Raw genomic sequence first — 27,848 nt, forward strand, 5'->3', positions numbered from 1 at the left:
GTGTAATGCTCTTATAGAAGAGAGGATCCGAGATCAATTTATACTCGGTTGTGTGTCTGAGAAGATACGTGATGAATTATAGCTCAAGGATGAGCCCACTTTGGATGAGGTTTTGGTTGTGGCTAAGAGAATTGAACATTCCTTAGAGTGTGTTAAAGAATTAAAGAAGGATCTCAACAAGGAAGTGTCTTTAGTTAATACTGTGATGACTGAAAAGCCTAGTCTAAGTGATTCCCAAATGAAGTCTCAAATAAAGGATAAGCCGTTGAGTAAAGCTCATATTCAAGGTAGCACAAGTAAATCTCTCTCTCAGAGTGGAAAGGGTAATAGATGTTACAGGTGCAATAATTTTGGACACTGGGCTAACGACAAATCTTGTCCTGCCTTTAATGCTGTGTGTACCTATTGCAAAAAGAGGGGACATTTTGCGGTCACTTGTAGGATTAAAGCCTCCAAACTAAAGGTCAATGAGATTAATTATGCCCATTCATCTGATCCACATGATTTTGATTGTGGTCAAATACTTCTCCAGGTTGGAGGGGATGGTCCTTTGGATTACATTTTGGTAGAGGGTCAACAAACTAAGGTTTTGTTTGACTCCAGAGTGAAGATTACAATTGTATCCAATTCGTTCTTTGAAGAACAATTGCAAACTAAAGTCAAGTTGCTTAAAGCTGACATCTGTCCAACCTCTTATGGGGGTGACCCGATTGAGTTAAGAGGTTATTATATTGGCCTTATAGAGTACGGGGACGATTCACCTCCGGTAAGATCCATGTATCCAAGAAGGGTGATAGTATTATTAGCTGGTGGCACCAAAAAGATTTGCAAGTTATGTTAGACCCAAACAGCACTCCTTCTGGTTTCAGGGTCTGTTCCTGTATCAAGTAGAGTGCGCAGTGTTCCCTTCACTGTTAAAGATGACATGTTAAAAGAACTCGAGAAACTTAAGTCCCAGGGTATTATAGAGGAGGTGGAGAGCACCTCTTGGTTGGCTCCGGTTGTCGCAGCTAGAAAAGCTGATGGTTCGTTGAGATTATGTGTAGACCTTAGGCAGCTGAACAAATGCCTACTTGTGGATAAGTATCCACTTCCGAATATTGCAGAGTTACTAAGCATGGTGCGGGGTGCAAGAGTTTTCAGTACAATTGATTTGACATCCGCGTACCATCAGATCTTGCTTGATGAATCTTCTAGAGACCTAACCGCTTTTGTGACATCTTTTGAGACCTTTAGATTTCTGAGACTCCCATTTGGCCTTGTCTCAACCGCATCCGTGTTCCAGCGTGTCATTGAGAGAGTTTTGAAGAACATCCCTGGAGTCTCAGTATACAAGGATGACATTTTGGTTTATGGGTGTGATGAGACAGAACATGCTCAGAGGGTCCATCAGGTTTTAGACAGGCTGTCATGTCACAATCTAACCATCAAAAGAGCTAAGTGTAAGTTTGGGTTAGACAAAATTGATTATTTGGGTCATACCATAACTGCTGGCGGTGTTGTCCCGAAGAATGAGTTGGTCAATACCATTAAAGAGTTAGCTGCTCCCTCATCTAAGGAAGAACTTATGCACTTTCTTGGGATGGCAGAATATTATAATAAGTTTATTAAGAATTTTGCAGAATCTACTTTTAATATGAGGAAGCTACTCAAGAAAAGTGAAAGGTTTGTCTGGGATGAATTGTGTACAAAGGAGTTTGATGATATAAAATCTAAATTGCAAAATGCGCATAAACTCAAGAATTTTGATCCATCAGAAAGCTCAATTGTGTGCACTGATGCTAGTTTAAAGGGACTAGGAGCTGTTTTGTATCAAGGGGGAAAAGATCCAGATAACACCATTATGTTTATTTCGAGAAATTTAAAGGATGCAGAGTCTAGATACTCTGTAATCGAGAGGGAAGCCCTTGCAGTCTACTGGGCTGTAAAAGAATTAAAGAAATTTCTTTGGGGTACCTCCTTTGTGGTTAGGACTGATCACAAGCCTTTGTGCGAAGTACTAACTAGCAAAGGTTTTGATTCAATTTCTCCCAGAATTTCTAAGTGGGTTGTTGGTTTGCAAGGTTTTGATTTCTCTGTCAAACATGTGCCTGGCTCAGAAAATGTTGTGGCAGATGCCTAATCAAGGTTACTTCCTGCGACCCTCTCTGATACTCAATGTGATCCTGACGGTTGGCACCACAAGGAACAAGAGGGGTTAGATGTAAAAGACTTTTGGTCATTAAGGGACCAACTCTCTTGGGGCGAGGGTATGCTGTGGAGAGTTAACCGGCTAGTCCCACCTCTAGTTCTAAGAAAGCAATTGTTGGATCTGGCACATGAGGCACATTTGGGATCTCGAAAACCAAAGAGAGGCTGAGATCAACGTACTGGTGGCCAGGGATGGATATCCAGATTGAGCGTCTGGTAAGGGAGTGCGTTCAGTGTTCTCTTAGTAAAAAAAGTTTGAAAGTTAGGACACAACCAATGGAAAAAAGAACTCGCCCCACTGGTCCATGGAAGGATATAGCCCTTGACATCTTGGGGCCGGTGCATGGTGATGGGGTTGATATGTTTGTTATTGTTGCAATTGATCTATATTTGAGGTGGCCAGAAATAGCTTTTGTATGTAATATTAATACTAAATCTGTGATTGAATTTTTAAAAGGGCTAATATCTAAAGAAGGTATCCCTGGGACATTACTCACAGATAATGGGGTCCAACTGATCTCCAAAGAAATTGAAGATTTCCTTGCTGACTGTGGAATCATACATAAAAGATGTGCTTTGTACCATCCAGAGTCAAATGGAACTGTCGAGAGATTCAACAAGGTATTATAAGTGACAATTTCTTTAGCTAAGCAGAGTGGGCTAAACTGGACAGATGAAGTTTTGAAGAGTGTATGTGTATATCGCTTTGCACCTCACACAACAACCGGGAAAACACCCTTCCAGTTGTTTCATGGGAGAGAAGCTGATACCTTCCTTCAACCCCCTTGGGTCAATAAACTTCTCTCCGACAGTTTTCCCCGATCTTTCCTCAAGGAGGGATAGGGAAGACCGTGATTGTCAGCTGAGTAAGGAAAATTATGACACAAGACATGCGGTCAAAACCACCTGTGTTGCTGTGGGTGATTATGTCAGGATTAGAAAACCTGGTTTCTGTGTTTCAGGTGCTAAATTCTCTAAACCGTTAAAAGTCATAAGAAAGTTTAATAATGCTGTTAAAATGTCAGATCACAGAATCTGGAATTTAGGCAGAGTTGCTGTGTGTGGCAAGAACGACCATGTGATTGATGGTCCTTGTCATACCAGTAAAAAGGTTGCTCCTGAAGCAGTCCTGAGACCTCTAAGGGATAGGCAAGCCCCTGCATATTTGGGTGACTACATTGTCTGAATTAGACTTTGTATTTCGGTAGGAAGTGTTGTTTTTCATTCTGACACGCCTTACTGCTTATCACTACCTTGTACTGCGTTTTTTTTTTTTTTATAAAGCAACGGAGGGAGATGTGTTGTAATGTTGCTTATTCTCATATTGTTATGAACATTTCTCTCTTAGCTCCCCATACTGCCTAGTGACATCCCTGTGTTCTAGAATGGTGTAATGGCTCTGGTAGATGCTTAGAATGTGAGCCTCAGATGCGAGGAGAGCCAGTGTCAGTTGGGTGGCTGAGCTGTTTATCCTGATATCTCACAATAAATATCCAAAAGGCCTACTCCTGTCCTGTCATCATTTGGAGAATCCACTTTTTAACACCCCACCTGGTATGTTGGCCCTTTTGTACCAACTAGCTCACAGTGCCACTAGAATCTCCTCTTGCCAAGGAGAGAAAAGTTCCTGACAACCATCAAACATGACAACCCTGATCCCTCAGGACCGTGGAAACAATATACTACCTTTCGCTCAGTCACTCGTGCTTACTTAGTCTGTCCCAGAGGAATACACCGAAAAAAACAGGCTGGGCGTTTTCAATAAGCATTTATTGAACAGTTGTTATTCTGGTGTAAAATAAATGATCCGCAACAACCGTTAGGCAGTATAAGATATAAATGATTAGCAGCACTATAAAGGTAAATGGATGGTATAGTTTTACCATCTTACAATAATCACAAATACATTCGAGTATGTAAAACACATGATAAAAAGATGCGTACTCCTACAATGCCTCCCTAACTAGATGTACCTAAGTGTACCTAGCCTGTGTGTAGGTGTTAAGCCAAGTATCCCTCTAGGATTTAGTCAGCCCCATTACCTGAAGTGAGAGACTGTGGGACCCAGTCCTGGTCTCGAGCTATGTTATGTTATGTTAATTATATTTCTTCAGCGCAACGGTTACCCAAAGGTGTCCAGGCGCTGAGTGCTGCCGTCCGGTTGTCAGGGTGTAAGTTAACCAAGGAGGTAAAAAGCCAGGTTTTAAGTCCCTTCCTGAGTTAGACACCCCGCAAGGGATGTTTTAGACCACTGCGAGCTTGAGTGTCTGAATGCAGGTACCTCAGCGTCTCTGGTCAGTGTGTCGGCCGGGAAGTCTTGGTCTCCTCTTTCTTATATATACCCTTAGGTCTCCCCAAGGGTCTTACCTTGCTGTATTACTGTGTCGGCCTAAGGATGATGTTGGGCATGAACTTTGTACTTAGATTTTATACAGGAGATGGTAGTCCTGCTGTGCTTCCAAGAATCCTCATGCATAATATATGAGATTTCAACTAGGGAAAAACCTGCATTCTGAATGCAGTGTAGTATCTAGGTAAAAGGTCAGTCCCTGTAAACCCTGACAAGTGTAATGTACGGAGAGAATATAGGTGAAGGGTAATGAGATTACCGGGGCCTATATTATGGTACCTATATGGAATATAACACTGGTAGGGTAATACCACCAGGGAGGACTCAACCAGAGGAAGGTCTCTGGGAGTTCCTGGTCCTGTTTACATCTTAAAACATTCGTACAGATATGAACGAGAACTAAATGTTATGAGAAATCCTCAACATTATTATGCACACATTAAATGATTCTATCATGGTTCTATCATGGAACATTTCAGAAATACATTTGAAACTCCATTGTTTATTGAAAATATTAGACCACACGAAATATAAAAAGTGACAATCTGCACAAATCAACGTAAATATGTGACGTGTAAGGGTGGAGCTAAAATGAAGATGATCAAGATATTAAACCTTTCAGTTAAGCAAAGGGTGGGAGTGGGAGATGTACCAGCCATGAGTCCAGTGTGATGGCAATTGAAAATATTTTGTGTTCCAATCAACAATGTTTGCCATTGTAAATTGTCAAAGCAGTTGGTAACCACACGCTAATGTTCTCATTCTGGATGGCCAGCTATTTGGGTGCTGTTGCAATTGGGTTCTGCCCATTCAGGACGCACAGATGTTTTTGTTTTTGGGCCTTCCAGTTTTGGACTTTATACTATGGGTGAGTCTCACTACATGTGTCTCACCCATGTTATCACATAGTGAAAAAGCTGGACGTGTTTATCACCAGTGTCTACCTTTTAAGGTAAGGCCGTTGAGATGCAGCAAGGGTAGGGGTGTTGTAAGTTGAAACAGCAATGTGATTAAGCATTTACTAAAAGACATTAATTCTCTGCCCCTTTTGAGCATGTTTCCTCTGTTATGTTGACCGAAGTTTGGACTCCATTTTGTATTGTCATGCTGCCACGTGTTCGCCACGAGAAGAGTCCAACCTCTGTGTTAGTTGCTCTTGTAATCTGCCCAGTAACAGTCTATAAATAGTTCTTTGTCCATCTGGCGCATGCCCAGACTTGACCACATCTGTTATCAGTTAGCCTTGCTTGACCATGTGTTTGCAGGCTCAAGGAGTGTGTTAGCTCCACCCATGTATTGATTCAGTATCGAAAATGACCATAAATGGTAATGTTCTTCGGTCTCATGTTGTATCCACCCACTTATGAGCCCCTCTATTGTGTATAAAAGGGGACCATGTACGCAAGTTCTTTGTGCTACTCTATGCAATACTGAAGAGTGTTGTGTGGATTGTAGGACCACCCTTAAGGGTTAATAAATGCTGTTTTTGTACTTTGCAGTTTCCGTGCCAACTTCCTTATAGACTCCATTACAGGAGAGCGAACCCTTGTGTCCTGTAGGCCTAGCTGGGCCTGTATTCATCAATTGGCGCCCGTCACGTGGGGCTCATCGGCGACTCGGATGCTCGAAGGACTGGTCGCGACGAAGGTGAGGAACTTGGCCGGGGACGTGATCACTGCCAGCGGCGTCTTAGCCCTGGCATCCCGAGGTTTTTCTTCCTTCCCTTCCGAGCTGACCGTCTGGGTGGCGCCGGTCCCCGACTGAGACCTCTTCTGTCGGTACTGCCGTGAAAGCCGTTTGGGCGATTGTGGAGCTTGGCAGTTGGAATCTGGACTCTTGATTGGTAAGAACCGGTGTACGGTACTTGCTCCTAGTTTTTTGAAGCCTGGTCCGGCTATTTGAGTTTGATTTGTGATGACTAGTCATATTTTGTATTTGTCTTTGTGAAAATATATGCGTTGCAACACATATAGGCAGGTAATGTGGAGAGATTTCTCCGGAGCTGTGTAAACTTTGAACGGCGCAACGATTAAGTGCCATTTTCTTTATAATATTGCATATTTTGCATTATTCCTGAGCATGCCTGCTTTTAGCGCACTCCGTAAGTGGTGTTGCTGTTTTAGAAACCGGTTGAACCTCGAGGAATCTGCTCCAGCTCCCCCAGAGGGGACTCCTAATAGGGATATGTACGTGAAGCATGGTCTTTCTTCCATAATGTACAGCACAGTATGGAGGAAATATACAAAAAAAGATCCTGAGCTGCGATGGCCTTTGTATGGATCGTTTGATATACGTAAGATTGAGTATGTGGAACAGTGTATGTGTAAGCGACGTGCTCGTCAGGATATGTTTGAGTGTGTGCGGTTATGGGTGAAGGAAGTGCGTGAGCGAGAGAAGCGTGAGAAAGCGCTGTTTGATAAAGAACAGCGGAAGAATGATCATGTGCGAGCACAGGAAGCAAAGCGTCGGGAGGACAGAGAGCAGACGGACAGACAAGAGAAAGAGCGTAGGCTACAAGTTTCGGGTCAATATGTTGTTCGACAGCCACTTTATCCTGTCCTTAATAATCCTGATGATGATTTTTATTTACTAGATCGCTCTCCGCCCCCTTATGTTGGCGCATCCGCTCCGCGGCCGCAAGATTCTGACCCGGCTTCGGGTAAGGTAGATACACGGTCCATGCTGTCGGCCGAGCAGATGGCTGAGCTTCGGCAATATTCCTTCCGTGCACTTAAGGGCAAGGTATCCATAGACGAATTATTCCATACTTGGGGGTCGTGGCAGGAGAGAGATAAAGTGTATTTTCTGAGTCATTTCGCGGATGAAGTGATTGATGCTTTCCGGAAACGTTCTGGTGTCTTTGAGCCTGACGAAGTGTCTTCGGATGCCAAAGCATTGCGTAATGGTGTTTTCTCTTCTCCTAAGGCTCCAGATGCAGCTCGGCGGCTGTTCGCCTTGCGGGACACGGTGCTGGCCCTTAGAGAGAAAGCGCGCCAACAAGCACAGGAGGAGAAGCAGTCGGATTCGTGCACAGCAGAGGGCCACCCATCCACCTCCCAGTCAGATAAGGATGACGTAGTGCATGTTAAACCAATGCGAGAGGCGGCGCCTTTGTATGCTCCTCCTAAAGGAGCGGGGACTAGCTCGGACATTAACTCCGCCGATGCTAAGGGTTATTTCGTGTATAATTGGGTTTATACTCCGTGGCATAGGGCTGATGTTATGGCATTAAAGAATGCATTGCCTGACCCCCGCAAGAATCCAGCGGCCTTCTACGAAGAAGTCGAGGGGGCCTTGAATTCTTGCATCATGACCTTAGCGGATATAGATCTGTTCTTTGGCCTTATTCTACCACCGGATACATGGCGATCTGTCCGAAAGGTAGATGATACAGTTGCCTTTAAGGCTCGATGGTCTGACCTTGAGGATGAGGATAGGGAACGGAAGCCCGCGCAGAAACCACCTCAGAGCATTTTAGATCTCCCTGCTGCTATTGTGGCTAAGTTGAAGACAATTATCCCCCCTAAAAAGATTGACTGGAATATGTTAACTGCATGTAAACAGACAGCTGACGAGTCAGTTGCAGACTTCTTTACGCGCTTTGAGGAAACGTTTCATGATTTTAGTGGCCAGTCGCTTACTGACGAAACGGGCCGCCACCTTTTCGCGGATAAATATGTGGCCAATCTGCTGCCGGCAGTTGCGGCCTGTCTAAAAGCGAGTGAGAGTTCTTGGTCCTCTGCGACCCCGACGGCCCTCCTGACTATCGCTCAGTATTATGAGCGTCAGGAGCACGAAGCGAAGGGCCAGGAGGAGAAGAAATCGAAAGATCTAAAAACCAAGGTGATGTTGGCGCAAGTATATGGCCCGCCCCGAAGGGGCAATAATAAAGGACGGGGAGGATCTTATGGTCCTCCCTCGGGCCGATCTGATTTGAATAGGAACCAGTGTGCGTATTGTAAGCAATCGGGCCATTGGGCCAGAGATTGCCCAGTGTTGCGTGCTTCGCGTCAGGGGCATACTCCGGGTGGCCCGAGAGGTAGAGGAGGTTTCTCGAGCTTTAGAGGGAATTCTAACGATAATGTCCGTTTCGACACTGCTGGGCAGCACCGAGATAGACCAAATGTTTTCGATCGCCAGCATCAGTATCACGTGTCGGAGATTGACCGATCGGGATACCATGATTCTCAGCATGCATAGGAATGCGTTGGATGGGGGTTCGAATCAGTTGAGGTGCCGGTCGATCAGACGGGTCCTTATGTATCGGCTGAGGTTTTAGGCTCTACCGATCAGTTCCTAGTGGATACAGGAGCGACACGTAGTGCGTTGTCTAGGCAATTGGTTCCGGGGGCTCCCCCATCCGGCTTAATGGTTACATCGGTAGGGTTTGACGGTACACTCTCCCGAAGCCCTCTTTCGCAGCCCCTCAGGTTTAAGGTTGATTCTTTTTCTGCGCCCTGTCCGTTTCTGCTTGCCCCGTACACACCGGACAACATTATGGGCCTTGATATGTTAAAACATTTTAGGGCTACGATCCGCTGCTCCCCTGATGGTGTGCGGGTGATATTAAACGACAACTACCCTCGGTCTGAGCGGATGTGTGCGATATCAGAGGATGCGTTGTTAGCTACCCTCCCTCGTGCTTTGTGGGCAACTTCGGACACGGATGTGGGACAAATGGTGATTCCACCGGTCCACATTAGTGTCCAGGAGGGGGCGGTGTTACCACGCCTCCCGCAGTACCGTATTTCCCAGGAGGGCGAGGAGGCTCTCATACAGATTGTGCAAGATTTGATTGCAGTAGGAGTAGTGGAGGAAGTTCCCTATAATATCTGTAACAGTCCGATTCTCCCCATTCTGAAAAAGGACACGGATGCTACGGTCTATCGGTTTATAATTGATTTGAGAGAAGTAAACAAGATCGTGATACCTCAGTACCCAGTGGTTTCCGATATCACGACGTTGCTTACCTTGGTCCCGCCTACGGCGACCATGTTCTCAGTAGTTGATTTGAAGAATGCCTTCTTTTCCATTGCCATTCACCCCGATAGCCGATATCTTTTTGGGTTCACTTTAAATAATAGATCTTATCGTTTTTGTAGGATCCCCCAGGGCTACACAGAAAGCCCTAGTATTTACAGTCAGGCTTTGAAACGACAGTTGGATTCTTTTGTCCTGCTCGAGGGGGTCGCCCTCATTCAATATGTCGATGACATCTTGCTGGCGGCTGACACCCTGGAGTTGTGTGAGAAAAGCACGTTATCCTTACTTTCCTTTTTAGCATCCCACAATCATAAGGTATCTAGGAAGAAATTGCAATTCTGTAGACCAAAGGTGACTTATTTGGGTCACCTTTTGTCTAAGGAGGGGCGTGCACTTACACCGGATCGTATTCAAGTAATTTTGGACACACCGAGACCATCCACGCAGAAGGATGTGCGTGCATTTTTGGGTCTTGTTTCTTTTTGTAGACAGTGGATATTGGGGTTTTCACACATAGCTAAGCCATTGCTAGCTCTCTTGACAAAGGACACGCCTATCCCAATTCCTTGGTCAGATGAGTGTGATGCTGCTTTTCAGCAACTACGACAGGCCCTTTGTTCAGCACCAGTGTTAGGGACCCCTGATTATGCAAAACCCTTTTCGTTGTATGTGCATGAGAAAGATGGATGTGCATTGTCAGTATTAGTGCAGATGCACAGCGATAAGCAGCGCCCTTGTGCATATTTTTCGGCTGTACTTGATCCTGTCGCCCGAGCATTACCGGGGTGTTTTCGCTCGGTTGCGGCGACAGCTGTGTCAATACGCCAAAGCGAGGGAATTGTGTTATCCCATAAGCTGTTGGTATTAGTCCCCCATGCTGTTGATGCCCTGCTTAATCAAACAAAGACGCAGCATTTGACCAGTGCCCGTTTAACGGGATATGAGTTGACGCTCTTGGCTCCTCATATTACGTTGAAAAGGTGCGTAACATTAAACCCGGCCACATTGTTGCCATACCCCGAGACCCAGCCTGAGGCGCGGAAAGCGCATGATTGTATTCTTGTGACCGAGGAACAAACAAAGGGTCGTATTGATCTCCAGGATACGCCCTTTCCAGATGTAGATGGAGAACTGTGGGTAGACGGATCATGCCTGAAGCTACCAGATGGTACGACTTCAGCAGCATATGCAATTACCACGTTACAAACGATAGTGGAGACAGCACGCATACCACAGAAGTCAGCTCAAGCAGCGGAACTGATAGCATTAACACGAGCATGTGAGCTCAGTACAGGATTGTGTGTGAATGTTTATACAGATAGTCGCTATGCCTTCGGAGTAGCGCACGACTTCGGCCTACTCTGGAAGGAGAGAGGGTTTTTAACGTCACATGGAGTACAGATAATGCATGGAGAGTTAGTTCATAATCTTTTAACCGCATTGACATACCCAAAGAAAATTGCCATTGTTAAGTGTAGCGCCCATAGGAAAGTAGTTGATAAAGTTGGAGAAGGGAATGCGTTGGCAGATCGAGTAGCACGGGAGACTGCGATGCAGCCCGGTGCTACTGCCGTGTATGTAGTAAAGTCACAGGTGGAAAGATGGCATGATGCGAAGGAGGAAGTGCGAGAAATGCAAAGGGCCGCTTCTGACAAAGAGCGGGAACAATGGGCTAGTGAAGGAGAACTGGATGACGAGGGCTGCTGGAGAAATAAGCAGATGGATAGATGGAAATTACCCACGGCTTTTGTACAGCCTATGGTTCAGATGGCACATGGGCTAGCACATGTTGGAGCTTCCGCAATTGTAAAATTGCTTACCCAAGTTTGGGAGCATCCAGAGATTGCTAGCACGGCAAAGAGGGTGGTGCAGACCTGTATGATCTGCCTGAGGTATAACCCAGGAAAGGGTACTCGAACTCCAGCAGGAGGATTCGTGACACCCACTGCACCCTTCGAGGTTTTGCAGATGGATTACATCCAGCTTGAGCGCTGTAACAATCTGAAGTATGTTCTAGTAGTGGTCTGCGCTTTCAGCAAATGGGTTGAAGCGTACCCTACGAAAGACAATACTGCAATGACTACTGCGAAGTTGCTGCTGAAAGAGTTCTTCCCTCGATATGGCGTCTGTAGACTTCTGTGGAGTGATAACGGCCCTCACTTTGTAGCGGATGTTATAAAGTACGTCTTGAAGGGCCTGGGCATCACCCAGAAGTTCCACGCCGTGTTTCACCCTCAGTCTGCAGGACTAGTCGAGAAGTATAATGGTACACTGAAGCTTAAGATTGCTAAAATTCAAGCTTCGACGTCTTTGACTTGGCCAAGCGCTCTGCCACTGGCGTTATTGTCAATTAGATCGGTACCACACTCTCGAACTGGCCTTACACCTTATGAAATTGTCTTCGGACGCCCAATGAATATTTGGGGTCCACCAAGACCTAAGGCTGCGCATGATGTACCTTGTGTAATGATGAGCGATTATCTGGCACAGTTAACGGATAACTTGGTTTCTATTCATCAACAGGTCCGAGAGGCGCTCCCTGATCGGTCTACCGGTGAAGGACATGGTCTCCGGCCTGGTGACCATGTCATGGTGAAAGTCTTCGACAGAACGAACAGTTTGGAGCCGAGATGGGTGGGCCCTGAGCAGGTCCTCCTCTCGACGAGGACGGCTGTGCGAGTCTCGAACAGGAAGAATTGGATCCATTCCTTGCACTGTCGAAAGGTACCGCCCGGATTGGTGGAACCTGCCGTGCTGACCGATCAACGAGAAATCCTGGCTGCAGAGACAGGCCGTGCTGCGGAGCCGAACGTCACTGAGGAGCTCTTTCCGGACCACGCGACTCCTGGAGGAAAGCGATATCATCTTCGACCAAGGAAGTGAGTTTTTCCAGTACCGGGACGTACTGTCAGAACGGCCCTTGGGTTAGTGAAACGGAGAGCCGATGAGGCAAGGGGGGGGGATCAGCCCTGCATTAGTGTAGTGACACCCGTCTTGGCCCGCTGGTGAAGAAATCGACCGCTGCCCAAGGGGAAGAGTTCTGACAGATTTTTAGTTTCAGGAAGATATTGGGTTTTTATTTTGACATGGAGAAAAAGAAAATCCTTTGTGCATCAGGGTTCATGTTGACAGTAGCTATTGTTGGGATAACCACCTGGTTTGTGGAGGATGTAACCCCCGTACGGAAAATACTTGTATTGACAACTCCGGTGCCTGAGGAGCACTACTTTTATACATTACCGTATCAAGAGTTGAAGCATCGACAGTCTTACTTGAATAACACTTTCATCCAGATGCTGCATCACACCCACGTTGCTACGAACGCCACGAACTGTTGGATATGTGGGATGATGCCAGCCCATCAGAAGAAAGGAGGTACGCCATTCATACCACTTCCTTTCTCTCATAATGGCTCTTGTAGAGCATGGTACACTTTGCTGTTTGCCACTCGGAAACCGACAGTGGGACGATTGCTCTTCAGACTCAATAAAGAATGCCATCAAGACAAAAATGGGTATCCACAAGCGAATGGGACAATTTGGGAGTGGGAAGAGTACCGACCAGACAATGAATCCATTCCCTACATCTTCACGAACACAAGAGACACTGTGGGACAGGATAAATTTGTGATCCAAGTGGCACAAGCTCAAGCGGACCTGTGTGTCCAGAGTGTGGGTTTTATTCCTGTTGGTGTCAGTGATTGCATCACTGTCTTGAACATTGACGGATTGAATAATAGTACCTTCCTAGCGTCTCATAATACCTACTTTGTGTGTGGAAATAAAGGTTATTACCGTTTGCCGGCTGGGTGGTCTGGGGTATGCTATGTATCATTTCTACTACCTCCTGTATTCCTAGCACCCGCATCTTATCATAAAGATTTGAAATTGTTGAATAATGTAACTGTAAATAGGTATAAACGTACTATATCAATTGATGATGTAGATCAGACTGATACCAGTCTGCAGCAGTATATTGATTTTAACTTAGGATTGTTTTTCTTTGTTGGAGCCGCTTTGAACAGTAGGAAGATCCGAAGATTAACAAGAGTAGTAGAAGCTGTGACAAACCAAACTGCTGCTGCTCTTGGGAATCTTACGGAAGAGTTGCAAATCACTAGGATTGTTGCATTGCAGAATCGTATGGTGTTAGATGTCATGTTAGCCGATCGAGGAGGAGCATGTAAAATTATTGGAAGTAGTTGTTGTGTGTTTATCCCTGATCATGCGCCATCAGTTTATAATGCCATCAACAAGTTGCACAAAATTGCAGCTGAAATCCACACAGAAAACGGCGCTTGGTCCTTTTCTGGATGGTTTTGGGCATTGGTTACTGCTTGGGGATGGAAGGTCTTAACTGGTCTCTGTATCATTATAGCGATTCTGTTCCTTTTCTGTATGTGTGTTCAATGTGGTCCATTGCTCTGTTCCTTATGCGTATCATTCTGATACCCAGATAAGAAAACTATTGTCGATGTTGCTCACCAAAAGCGTTTAGCTAAAGAAGTCGAAGGAATGATGACAATTGACGTATATGATGATTATCCTGGTAAGCCGGATGTCTTCAGTAAATGCTGAAAGGGTCGTCTGTTGTAAATTGAAACAGCAATGTGATTAAGCATTTACTAAAATACATTAATTCTCTGCCCCTTTTGAGCATGTTTCCTCTGTTATGTTGACCGAAGTTTGGACTCCATTTTGTATTGTCATGCTGCCACGTGTTCGCCACGAGAAGAGTCCAACCTCTGTGTTAGTTGCTCTTGTAATCTGCCCAGTAACAGTCTATAAATAGTTCTTTGTCCATCTGGCGCATGCCCAGACTTGACCACATCTGTTATCAGTTAGCCTTGCTTGACCATGTGTTTGCAGGCTCAAGGAGTGTGTTAGCTCCACCCATGTATTGATTCAGTATCGAAAATGACCATAAATGGTAATGTTCTTCGGTCTCATGTTGTATCCACCCACTTATGAGCCCCTCTATTGTGTATAAAAGGGGACCATGTACGCAAGTTCTTTGTGCTACTCTATGCAATACTGAAGAGTGTTGTGTGGATTGTAGGACCACCCTTAAGGGTTAATAAATGCTGTTTTTGTACTTTGCAGTTTCCGTGCCAACTTCCTTATAGACTCCATTACAGGAGAGCGAACCCTTGTGTCCTGTAGGCCTAGCTGGGCCTGTATTCATCAGGGGCACTTGGCTGGGTACATATGAACACATACACACACGTGTGTACAGACATGTACATGCATTGTGTGGGTGACTACTGTTGTACGGAGCCCGGTAATTGTGCACAGGTAGCCTGACGCAGGGGGTGAGACCTTGAAGAATTGGATATTGACCCGGGGAAGGCCTTTTAATGTTAGTGTACACAACTAGGGAAAGTCAGTGTGAGTTACTATTTGGTCTGTAGTGACCCTTTATTATACATATAGGGAGAAAACTAGCTTCTAGTGCTGTTTCTCTTCCCTTTGATCTACAGAGATCAGTCACATTTCAAATGGAGTGCAACCTGTGCAAGAAAATCAATTCTGCAAGTTGCAAAAAGATACCTGTACAAATTATGGGTCATCCAGAATTGTCATATTTCGGTGGTTCCGCTCAGGATCATAGCCCAGGCCTTTTGTCACCCTACTGTGCCAGGTTAATTACATTTATCTACAGCAGCGTGAACAAAAGCTTCCCCATACAAAGGGAGCAATAGTGCTTCACCCAGCTCATGAGGAGGAAATGGGTAGGGCTGAATGATATGCATCAATCAATAAGCTGTCACACTGTGCCAAGGATGGGGCTGCCCAAGCCCACTGAACAAAGGAAGGAGCCCTGACCTCTGAAACCAACACAGAAGGGGACTCCCCTTTGAAAATCTAGTGAGAAAGGCCCTGGCAGTGATCTCAGGGAGGGGCGGAGCTGATGCCTCCCTAGAGGAGATGTGACTAGTCACTCACGGATGACACCATGTTGAACTTTTCCAGCATGCTGTGCAAGAGGGCTAGGACACTGGTGGAGAGGTGCAGTGGTACCCTAGGATTAGCCAGTGGTGCCTGGCCTCTGGAATGGTCTATTCCGCTTTAAAAACTCTTGCACAAGGGGGAGACTTTTTCTTGCATGGTGATTTCTCTGTGCTTTGTTGCTGGACCTTGGGACCATCATGGAGAACTGGAAGGAGGAACCCCCCTGATGCGGAGAAAGGACTAAGGACTCTGCCCAGTTGACCACAGGACCAGTGGGTCTGCCCAAGGGCCAGTGAGGCTGGCCCCCTTACAGCCCCTAAGTACCAGTTAGAGGAAAGCTCTGGGCTTTTGTACCCGGAGACAGAGACCTGGAGGAAGGCTAGCACAGGGAGTCAGGATAAACAGCTCCCTGGAGATTACACTGCTTTGTAGGTGAGGAGGCCTGCTGCAACTGCCCCTGGCGGCTATAGCTCGGCACCACGAGGAGTAAAACTAATCCAAGATCATCACAATCCCCCCCCAACGGGCCTGAGTTATGGCATTTTAAAAGATAGATGACCTACAACCTTTTAACTAGCCATGAAGCGAGTAGGGTTCTGCTGCAGTTTCACAACTTACCCCTGGAGTGGGTCAGGGATCAGGGGTTGGTGAAAGATTTAGTTATTATTTCTATCCTCAGGGAGGGGAGCGTGCGTGGGCCCCCTCCCCAGACTTAACTGGCAATGGGGACGCCATACTTTGGGCCCTTTTTATTGAACAGACAATCTAGGACCCCATTTCCAGCCCCTCAAAGCAGAAGAGGACAGGAGGATTGCCTTCACTCACCACCCAGTAGCAGTGATTTTTCCCCACTCTTCGTGCCTTTGTCTGGGGGGAGCTGGTGGCCTCCGCCTCAGCAGGAAACTTGCTTGCAGGAGTGGGCAGGGACAGCAAAGCTGCCCGCTCTTCTGGCATCACAAGGAGGTGTGGGGCAAGTGGAAGCAGGCGGGGCAGACAGCAGTGCTCCCACGACTTCCCCCAACGTAATGGAGGCAAGGGGGGGCCCAGATGGGACAGGGCACCCCCCAAAAAGGAGGAGATACCAAACAAAAAAGACACGCAGGCTCCCAGAACAGCTTCCAGAAGAGTGACCCCGCAATTTGCAATTTTTTTCTCCTTGGGGCCACAGGATGGCAGGGACACCACCCACAAAATGAAGGATGTGTGAGGTGGGGGTTGCAAGGGCACAGCAGCTCCTTCCTTTAGAATTTTTACAAAGTACTCACCCTATGTTGTGGGATCTTCAATGCCAGTACCCCTCTGAAGATTTCCAATGTTTTCTAAGCATTCCCCAGGCTGGAGCATCTGCTCTACAGTTAGGAGTGCTGCACCGTCTAGGGGCTTACTTTATGTCTGTAATTATTGTGGCCTAAAAGTGTTAGAGAAAATACATGATTTGCTGGCGGCTATACCATCTAACTACTATATCATACATGCCATCCGTTTATCAGGTAAATCGGGAGGGGGAGTTGCAGCCATTATTCACTCCAACTTCAGGTTCAGCACCCTGCCCTGTCTCTCCCTCAATGAGGTGGAAAACATAGTAATCCAACTTGAATCCACCACTTACACCTTCGTCTGTGTATTAGTCTATAGGCCACCACATCAGATGGCTCACTTCCCCCTTTCACTTAGCGAGCAGATGGCGAAACTCGCCACTGATCACGCTAAGATCCTCCTCGTAGGCGACTTTAACTATTGGTACAGTGACCCTCACAAAGGACCACAATCTGCTGTGTTGTCTGACCTTCTTACTAACTTAAATTTTACACAGCAGGTCTCCTCTTCCACCCATTTGAAGGGGCACATCCTAGACCAAGTTTGGACTAGTGGCATGACCACTTCAACCCCTACAATTGACCATTGTGTCTGGTCCAACCATCCTCTCTTAAAATTCACGCTCATACTTCCGATTTTTCATAAAATTAGCCCAGTCGAAGGCGGCCTTGCCAGGAAATGGAATGCTATCAATAAAAAAGACTTTCTTGACACCCTGACCAACACCAACCCATCTACGGGCATTGATATTGATGAAACTGAAGCAAACCTCTCCCAATGACTTCTTGAGGCCAGTAACAAGCATGCACCCCTTAGAAAAGTTAAATTAGCCCGACGTGCCGACGCCCAGAGATGGTTCTCCTCTGAACTTAAAACTCAGAAACTGGCCTTGCGCCAACTAGAGAGGCAGTGGCGACGGGAATACTCCCCTGACAAGAAAATTCTATACACCTCAGCCCGGAAACAATATATGAAGGCCATCATCAGAGCGAAAGCTGCTCACTTCTCCTCACGTATTCTCAACTCTAACAAAAGCTCTACATAAATACTTGTTATTTATGAACGAATTGTGCAACCCAGACAGGGTCCTCACAAAGGTCATGCCCTCTCAAGCATTGTGCAACTCTCTAAACGATTATTTCATTGATAAAATCATCACCATCAAAGCCAGCATTCCTTTGCACCCCCCCATGTCGCCCGCCGCTACCATGCACAGAAAACAATTGTGCTCTCAGTTGCTTCCCCCCCATTAGTACTGAGATCTTTCAGGAGCTCCTTGTCAAAGTTAAATCAGGAGCTCCCTCTGACTGCTGCCCACCTCACATACTCAAGGACTGCCTTTCAGTCTACCCGGGCCCGGCACTCACGCTACTGAACGATTCGCTTACCTCCAGTCAAGTTCCTAATGTCAGGATCCGACCATGGCCGCGCCTCCCATAATAACCCGACGAACTACAATACCCATGAGCCCCTGAGGCTCACAGGATATAGGGAGTGCGGGCGCACCGGAAGTTGCGCGTAATTTTGAAACCAGGACTGAACACTTCCTCGGCGAGTTGCGGAGGAGAGAGGAATCAGAGCGCCGTTGCGGTTGCGTACGGAGTAGGAGCTCCGAAGGAAGACGCGGGCGGACACGGAGAGGGCAGTACGTGAGTACGTGTGGCACCGGTGGCGTGTCCGTCGAGTACTGAAGAGTTGCCGCGCAACTCCCAAAAAGTAATAGGCATCAACCGGCAGGTGAGCAAACCGCGGTTGGGGGCCCCGTTGCCTATAGTGGTCAGAACGAGAGCGGTTACACATCGAGGAAGGAATGTGCGCCGTCTCTGTTCTCTGAGTAGTAAGGGCAAGTAACCTTACAGAATCTTTATTAGGGATACCGTTTTCGAGACTTTTGGGGGGAATTCATTTGTGACTTTAGGGAGACAGCCAGGGAGAGCTTTCACATCTCCAGTGGATGTGTGTTGATATTTCTTTTGGGAGCAAGACTGTTCTTTCCTCAGCGTGTCAAGGACGTCGGAACCCCTCGAACCAGCTGCTTAGGAAAGGGAACGCTAGGGTACACATGGTAGCGCTGAGCGTGACGATAACGTGAAGCGTGTGACTTCCGTTAGTCTTCTGTTGTTTTACTAGGTTCAAGGAGAGCCTTAGGTGGGCCAGCTGTGTTCAGAGGTTGTGGCGTTTTGGTTGATACAGGTATAGTTGAATACTAGTGAGACCTTATTGAGAGTAGCCATTCTTGCTGTGTATTGTCATTTTCTGTTTTGTCTTTTCAGATCCTTTATCCACTGCTGTCCTTTCCCTTCCTTTCCCCCGCCTGATCTTTCGCACACCCAGTTCCCCTTCGTGGTTGGGTGTGGGTCATATCTGGAGGTGGACCATTTTCTGCTGCGACCAAATCCTGCGAAGCTGGGCTTGACAGAATTACGCGCCCACGAATTATAGCTTTGCCCGGTTTGGTTGCGTTAGACCATGGCCACCCTAGATGAGGTTCTTCAGGCGCTGTTGGCTGTTCAGCATGAGTTGGCCGCTTCTAAAGCAGAAGCCGCTGCCCTCAGAGATAGAGTAGAGCGGATGTCACGGAATCCATTTGATGTCGCCTCGGCGGCTTCGCAGATTCAAGTCACTATGCCTCCACCCATCCCCCTGGCAACCCCTGAGAGGTATGCGGGGGATCCCTTGAAGGTGCAAGTCTTTTTGACTCAAATCCTGCTTCATTTTTCCTGTAAACCCGCATCCTTTCCGACGAACCACTCCCGGGTGGCATTCGCCATTTCCTATCTGGGAGGAGATGCCGCTAATTGGGCTGTCCCTCTTGTCAGAAACGATGACGATGTATTAACTGATTGGAATGCTTTCAGATCAGAGTTTGAAAAAGTGTTTGATAGACGAGCTACCACGCTTAGCGCAGATAAGGAACTCCTCGGACTCAAACAAGGGATAGGGGAGCGTACAGAGGGGAGAGACCGCAACGCAGGGTGGCGTTAAGCCCTGACGCCCCTTCTGAACCTATGGAAATAGGAGTAGTAAAGAGTCCGTTAACCAGAGAAGAGAGAGAGAGCCGAAGGGTACAAGGCTTATGTATGTACTGTGGCAAAAAAGGACATTATGTCCGGGAGTGTCCCACAAAACCGAAACCCAACGAAGTTTGGACTAGACCAAAGAAAGTAGCCGTGTCCACGTTGGCCCCGATAGGTACTGCAGAGACGAAGATAACGGGAGAACAAGATAAGGAATCTGGCTGGCTTCTGCCATCCCTGGCAAAGACCGATGCCCACGATACGGAAACACATATCGTGCTCCCTAGTACGCTCACTCAGGGAGATTCCTGTTCTCAGATTAAGGCTATGGTGGATTCGGGAGCCACCGGGAACTTTATTGACAGCGGGCTGGTAACGAAACTGGGGTTGCTTAGGGTACCGAGGAGGACCGCGGAGGAAGTCTTCGCGGTGGACAGCAAACCGTTAAAATCGGGGCTAATTGTAGAGCAAACCAATGAGCTGCTCATGAGTGTGGGAGTAGGGGAGGAGAAACACCAAGAAATGATCTCACTTAATATAATTGATGCCCCCCAATATGAGGTGATTCTGGGCATGCCATGGTTAAGACACCACAACCCTACGATAGATTGGAGGAAAAAGACGGTGCTCTTCGTTTCCGACCATTGCCGGGACCACCTCGTTTCCACTACCTGCAGCTCCCAGAGCGAGTCTTTGACCCATTCCCACTCAGTAGCCACTGCCGCTGAAAAGGAAGCCGAGCAATTGCCCCCCCACAGGGACTACGATTGTCGGATAGACCTGGTAGAGGGGGCCACCATCCCATCGTGTAGGGTGTATGCCCTTTCGGTGCCCGAAACTAGACACCTAAGAGAATATTTAGATCACTACCTGGCTATAGGGTGTATAAGACCATCCCGTTCCCCTGCGGCTTCTCCCCTGTTCTTTATACCGAAGGCAAACGGGGAATTAAGAGCGTGTGTGGACTACCGCGTTCTCAATAAAAACACCATTCGCAATAGATACCCGTTACCACTCATCCCGGTCCTGCTGGACCAAGTTAAAGGAGCCAAAATATACACACGTTTAGATTTACGTGGTGCATACCATTTGGTGCGCGTGAGGGCCGGGGATGAGTGGAAAACGGCGTTTAAAACCCGATATGGGTTATTCGAATATACTGTAATGCCGTTCGGATTGTGTAATGCCCCGGCGGCATTCCAGTACTTTCTAAACGACGTCCTAAAAGACTATGTGGATGTTTGTGTCGTAGTGTATATTGACGACATCCTTATATACTCGGACACCACGGAAGAGCACGTTCGACATGTACTTCAAGTACTACATACCCTACGATTACACTCACTTTACTGCAAGTTGAGTAAGTGCGAATTCGGAGTAACGCAGGTAGAGTTTCTGGGAGTAATACTTAGTCCAGCGGGGTTGTGCATGGCTGAGAGAAAGGTGGCGGCAGTCCAAGAATGGCCTAGTCCCATGAACGTACGTGAGGTTCAAAGCTTCCTGGGCTTTGCGAATTACTACCGCAGATTTATTCAACATTTTTCCCAGGTAGCCGTACCTATCACGAGACTGCTCAAAAAAGGAGTGCCATTCCAATGGACCGACGAAGCGAATGCAGCGTTTGAATATCTAAAAACCGCATTCACGACGGCTCCCATACTAGCGCACCCAAACCCAGAGCACCCTTTTGTGGTTGAAGCGGATGCCTCAGATGAGGCAGTAGGAGCCATTTTATCACAAAGGGATAAAGACACCGGTCAGCTACACCCCGTGGCATATATGTCCAGAAAACTCAACCCTGCGGAAAGAAACTATACCGTGGCCGAAAAGGAGCTTTTGGCAATTAAGAAAGCCTTTCAAGACTGGAGGCATTATCTATGGGGAGCCAAACATCCTGTCACAGTATATTCAGACCACAGAAACCTCCAATATATGAAATCCGCGAGACACCTTTCCCAAAGACAAATGAGGTGGATGTTGTTCTTCGCAGAGTACGAGTTTGTGGTGACCTATCGTCCAGGGGTGGACAATAAAAAGGCGGACTCCTTGTCCAGACAGCATACCACCGATCAGGCCCCTCGGGAAGACAAGATGGAACCCATAATCCATCCCTCAAAAGTACTGTGTGTAGTAAGAGTTGAGAATTTCTTATCGGACATAAGAAAACAACAGCCACACAGGAATTGGGACACTTGGGCGCAAGACAAGGAAGAACGGTCAGTAAAAGAAGGGTTACCTTTCTATAAAGACAAGTTATTCCTGCCGTCTAAGGGACTACAGAAAAAGGCGTTCGAGTGGTGTCATATTTCCCCACTGGCAGGACATCCTGGAATAAGAAAAACCTTGCAATTAGTACAACGCCATTTCTGGTGGGAAGCTCTCCCGAACGACATCAAGTCCTGGGTAGCGCAATGCGAAGTATGTGCAAGAGCAAAGACCAACACAAGGGGAAGACTAGGAATGCTTCTACCGCTACCCACTCCCCGTCGCCCATGGCAATACATTAGTATGGATTTCGTCACCGGATTACCTAAAGAGAAGGGAAACTCAGCCATCATGGTGGTGGTGGATGGACTCACGAAAATGGGGCATTTTATCCCTTGCGTTAACCTCCCAACAGCCAGCGCCACGGCACAACTCCTCTTAACCCACTTGGTCCGGTTGCACGGCCTACCGGAAGTCATTATTTCGGACAGAGGCCCGCAATTTGTAGCGAGGTTTTGGAAAGTATGGTGTAGAGCATTACACATCGAATCTTCTCTGTCAACCAGCTTCCACCCGCAGACGGATGGCCAAACGGAGCGGTTGATCCAAACCCTGAAGAAGTACCTTCGATGTTACGCCAACGAGGTTCAGGATTCATGGACCGACAAGCTTTGGATGGCGGAATTGGCCTATAACAATACATGGCATAGCTCCACTGGCCTCTCACCGTTCCATGCCACGTTTGGATTCGAAGCGAAGGTTATGCCCATCTCCATCCCCGAAGAAGTAAGAAACCAACCCACGGTTCTGTCACAAGTCAGGAAACTTCTTTCGATACATCGCCAAGTACAACGACAGTTGCAAAAAGCGAAAGTGACTTACAAAAGATGGGAAGATCGACACCGACGGGAGGGACCACAATACCAAATCGGAGATCGAGTCTGGTTGTCAACTAAGAATATACGATTTAAGATGCGAAGCATCTTTCATCCGCGTTACATAGGACCCTATCAGGTGCTCCGTCAGATCAATCCAGTAACATATAAATTAAAGTTGCCCAGTTCTCTTCGCATCCATCCGGTGTTCCATTGTAGTCTTCTAAAGCCAGCACGTGGAGCCCGCCAACGAGCACCACCCCCGGTGTTGCAAGATGAAGGCCTAGAATACGAAGTCAGAAGCATCAAAGATTCCAAGCTGAGGAGAGGAGAACTGTGGTATCTCATCTCCTGGAAAGGTTATCCAACAGAAGATGACTCCTGGGAACCATGGAGGAATGTACATGCACCCAGAGCCATACGTTCCTTTCACTGCAGATTCCCTCTGAAACCTGGGCCTGGAAGGCGCTAGGAGAGGGGGACCAACTGTCAGGATCCGACCATGGCCGCGCCTCCCATAATAACCCGACGAACTACAATACCCATGAGCCCCTGAGGCTCACAGGATATAGGGAGTGCGGGCGCACCGGAAGTTGGACGTAATTTTGAAACCAGGACTGAACACTTCCTCGGCGAGTTGCGGAGGAGAGAGGAATCAGAGCGCCGTTGGGGTTGCGTACGGAGTAGGAGCTCCGAAGGAAGACGCGGGCGGACACGGAGAGGGCAGTACGTGAGTACGTGTGGCACCGGTGGCGTGTCCGTCGAGTACTAAAGAGTTGCCGCGCAACTCCCAAAAAGTAATAGGCATCAACCGGCAGGTGAGCAAACCGCGGTTGGGGGCCCCGTTGCCTATAGTGGTCAGAACGAGAGCGGTTACACATCGAGGAAGGAATGTGCGCCGTCTCTGTTCTCTGAGTAGTAAGGGCAAGTAACCTTACAGAATCTTTATTAGGGATACCGTTTTCGAGACTTTTGGGGGGAATTCATTTGTGACTTTAGGGAGACAGCCAGGGAGAGCTTTCACATCTCCAGTGGATGTGTGTTGATATTTCTTTTGGGAGCAAGACTGTTCTTTCCTCAGCGTGTCAAGGACGTCGGAACCCCTCGAACCAGCTGCTTAGGAAAGGGAACGCTAGGGTACACATGGTAGCGCTGAGCGTGACGATAACGTGAAGCGTGTGACTTCCGTTAGTCTTCTGTTGTTTTACTAGGTTCAAGGAGAGCCTTAGGTGGGCCAGCTGTGTTCAGAGGTTGTGGCGTTTTGGTTGATACAGGTATAGTTGAATACTAGTGAGACCTTATTGAGAGTAGCCATTCTTGCTGTGTATTGTCATTTTCTGTTTTGTCTTTTCAGATCCTTTATCCACTGCTGTCCTTTCCCTTCCTTTCCCCCGCCTGATCTTTCGCACACCCAGTTCCCCTTCGTGGTTGGGTGTGGGTCATATCTGGAGGTGGACCATTTTCTGCTGCGACCAAATCCTGCGAAGCTGGGCTTGACAGAATTACGCGCCCACGAATTATAGCTTTGCCCGGTTTGGTTGCGTTAGACCATGGCCACCCTAGATGAGGTTCTTCAGGCGCTGTTGGCTGTTCAGCATGAGTTGGCCGCTTCTAAAGCAGAAGCCGCTGCCCTCAGAGATAGAGTAGAGCGGATGTCACGGAATCCATTTGATGTCGCCTCGGCGGCTTCGCAGATTCAAGTCACTATGCCTCCACCCATCCCCCTGGCAACCCCTGAGAGGTATGCGGGGGATCCCTTGAAGGTGCAAGTCTTTTTGACTCAAATCCTGCTTCATTTTTCCTGTAAACCCGCATCCTTTCCGACGAACCACTCCCGGGTGGCATTCGCCATTTCCTATCTGGGAGGAGATGCCGCTAATTGGGCTGTCCCTCTTGTCAGAAACGATGACGATGTATTAACTGATTGGAATGCTTTCAGATCAGAGTTTGAAAAAGTGTTTGATAGACGAGCTACCACGCTTAGCGCAGATAAGGAACTCCTCGGACTCAAACAAGGGATAGGGGAGCGTACAGAGGGGAGAGACCGCAACGCAGGGTGGCGTTAAGCCCTGACGCCCCTTCTGAACCTATGGAAATAGGAGTAGTAAAGAGTCCGTTAACCAGAGAAGAGAGAGAGAGCCGAAGGGTACAAGGCTTATGTATGTACTGTGGCAAAAAAGGACATTATGTCCGGGAGTGTCCCACAAAACCGAAACCCAACGAAGTTTGGACTAGACCAAAGAAAGTAGCCGTGTCCACGTTGGCCCCGATAGGTACTGCAGAGACGAAGATAACGGGAGAACAAGATAAGGAATCTGGCTGGCTTCTGCCATCCCTGGCAAAGACCGATGCCCACGATACGGAAACACATATCGTGCTCCCTAGTACGCTCACTCAGGGAGATTCCTGTTCTCAGATTAAGGCTATGGTGGATTCGGGAGCCACCGGGAACTTTATTGACAGCGGGCTGGTAACGAAACTGGGGTTGCTTAGGGTACCGAGGAGGACCGCGGAGGAAGTCTTCGCGGTGGACGGCAAACCGTTAAAATCGGGGCTAATTGTAGAGCAAACCAATGAGCTGCTCATGAGTGTGGGAGTAGGGGAGGAGAAACACCAAGAAATGATCTCACTTAATATAATTGATGCCTCCCAATATGAGGTGATTCTGGGCATGCCATGGTTAAGACACCACAACCCTACGATAGATTGGAGGAAAAAGACGGTGCTCTTCGTTTCCGACCATTGCCGGGACCACCTTGTTTCCACTACCTGCAGCTCCCAGAGCGAGTCTTTGACCCATTCCCACTCAGTAGCCACTGCCGCTGAAAAGGAAGCCGAGCAATTGCCCCCCCACAGGGACTACGATTGTCGGATAGACCTGGTAGAGGGGGCCACCATCCCATCGTGTAGGGTGTATGCCCTTTCGGTGCCCGAAACTAGACACCTAAGAGAATATTTAGATCACTACCTGGCTATAGGGTGTATAAGACCATCCCGTTCCCCTGCGGCTTCTCCCCTGTTCTTTATACCGAAGGCAAACGGGGAATTAAGAGCGTGTGTGGACTACCGCGTTCTCAATAAAAACACCATTCGCAATAGATACCCGTTACCACTCATCCCGGTCCTGCTGGACCAAGTTAAAGGAGCCAAAATATACACACGTTTAGATTTACGTGGTGCATACCATTTGGTGCGCGTGAGGGCCGGGGATGAGTGGAAAACGGCGTTTAAAACCCGATATGGTTATTCGAATATACTGTAATGCCGTTCGGATTGTGTAATGCCCCGGCGGCATTCCAGTACTTTCTAAACGACGTCCTAAAAGACTATGTGGATGTTTGTGTCGTAGTGTATATTGACGACATCCTTATATACTCGGACACCACGGAAGAGCACGTTCGACATGTACTTCAAGTACTACATACCCTACGATTACACTCACTTTACTGCAAGTTGAGTAAGTGCGAATTCGGAGTAACGCAGGTAGAGTTTCTGGGAGTAATACTTAGTCCAGCGGGGTTGTGCATGGCTGAGAGAAAGGTGGCGGCAGTCCAAGAATGGCCTAGTCCCATGAACGTACGTGAGGTTCAAAGCTTCCTGGGCTTTGCGAATTACTACCGCAGATTTATTCAACATTTTTCCCAGGTAGCCGTACCTATCACGAGACTGCTCAAAAAAGGAGTGCCATTCCAATGGACCGACGAAGCGAATGCAGCGTTTGAATATCTAAAAACCGCATTCACGACGGCTCCCATACTAGCGCACCCAAACCCAGAGCACCCTTTTGTGGTTGAAGCGGATGCCTCAGATGAGGCAGTAGGAGCCATTTTATCACAAAGGGATAAAGACACCGGTCAGCTACACCCCGTGGCATATATGTCCAGAAAACTCAACCCTGCGGAAAGAAACTATACCGTGGCCGAAAAGGAGCTTTTGGCAATTAAGAAAGCCTTTCAAGACTGGAGGCATTATCTATGGGGAGCCAAACATCCTGTCACAGTATATTCAGACCACAGAAACCTCCAATATATGAAATCCGCGAGACACCTTTCCCAAAGACAAATGAGGTGGATGTTGTTCTTCGCAGAGTACGAGTTTGTGGTGACCTATCGTCCAGGGGTGGACAATAAAAAGGCGGACTCCTTGTCCAGACAGCATAGCACCGATTAGGCCCCTCGGGAAGACAAGATGGAACCCATAATCCATCCCTCAAAAGTACTGTGTGTAGTAAGAGTTGAGAATTTCTTATCGGACATAAGAAAACAACAGCCACACAGGAATTGGGACACTTGGGCGCAAGACAAGGAAGAACGGTCAGTAAAAGAAGGGTTACCTTTCTATAAAGACAAGTTATTCCTGCCGTCTAAGGGACTACAGAAAAAGGCGTTCGAGTGGTGTCATATTTCCCCACTGGCAGGACATCCTGGAATAAGAAAAACCTTGCAATTAGTACAACGCCATTTCTGGTGGGAAGCTCTCCCGAACGACATCAAGTCCTGGGTAGCGCAATGCGAAGTATGTGCAAGAGCAAAGACCAACACAAGGGGAAGACTAGGAATGCTTCTACCGCTACCCACTCCCCGTCGCCCATGGCAATACATTAGTATGGATTTCGTCACCGGATTACCTAAAGAGAAGGGAAACTCAGCCATCATGGTGGTGGTGGATGGACTCACGAAAATGGGGCATTTTATCCCTTGCGTTAACCTCCCAACAGCCAGCGCCACGGCACAACTCCTCTTAACCCACTTGGTCCGGTTGCACGGCCTACCGGAAGTCATTATTTCGGACAGAGGCCCGCAATTTGTAGCGAGGTTTTGGAAAGTATGGTGTAGAGCATTACACATCGAATCTTCTCTGTCAACCAGCTTCCACCCGCAGACGGATGGCCAAACGGAGCGGTTGATCCAAACCCTGAAGAAGTACCTTCGATGTTACGCCAACGAGGTTCAGGATTCAT

The sequence above is a fragment of the Triturus cristatus genome, chromosome 11, assembly GCF_964204655.1.
Source record: "Triturus cristatus chromosome 11, aTriCri1.1, whole genome shotgun sequence".
NCBI lineage: Eukaryota > Metazoa > Chordata > Amphibia > Caudata > Salamandridae > Triturus > Triturus cristatus.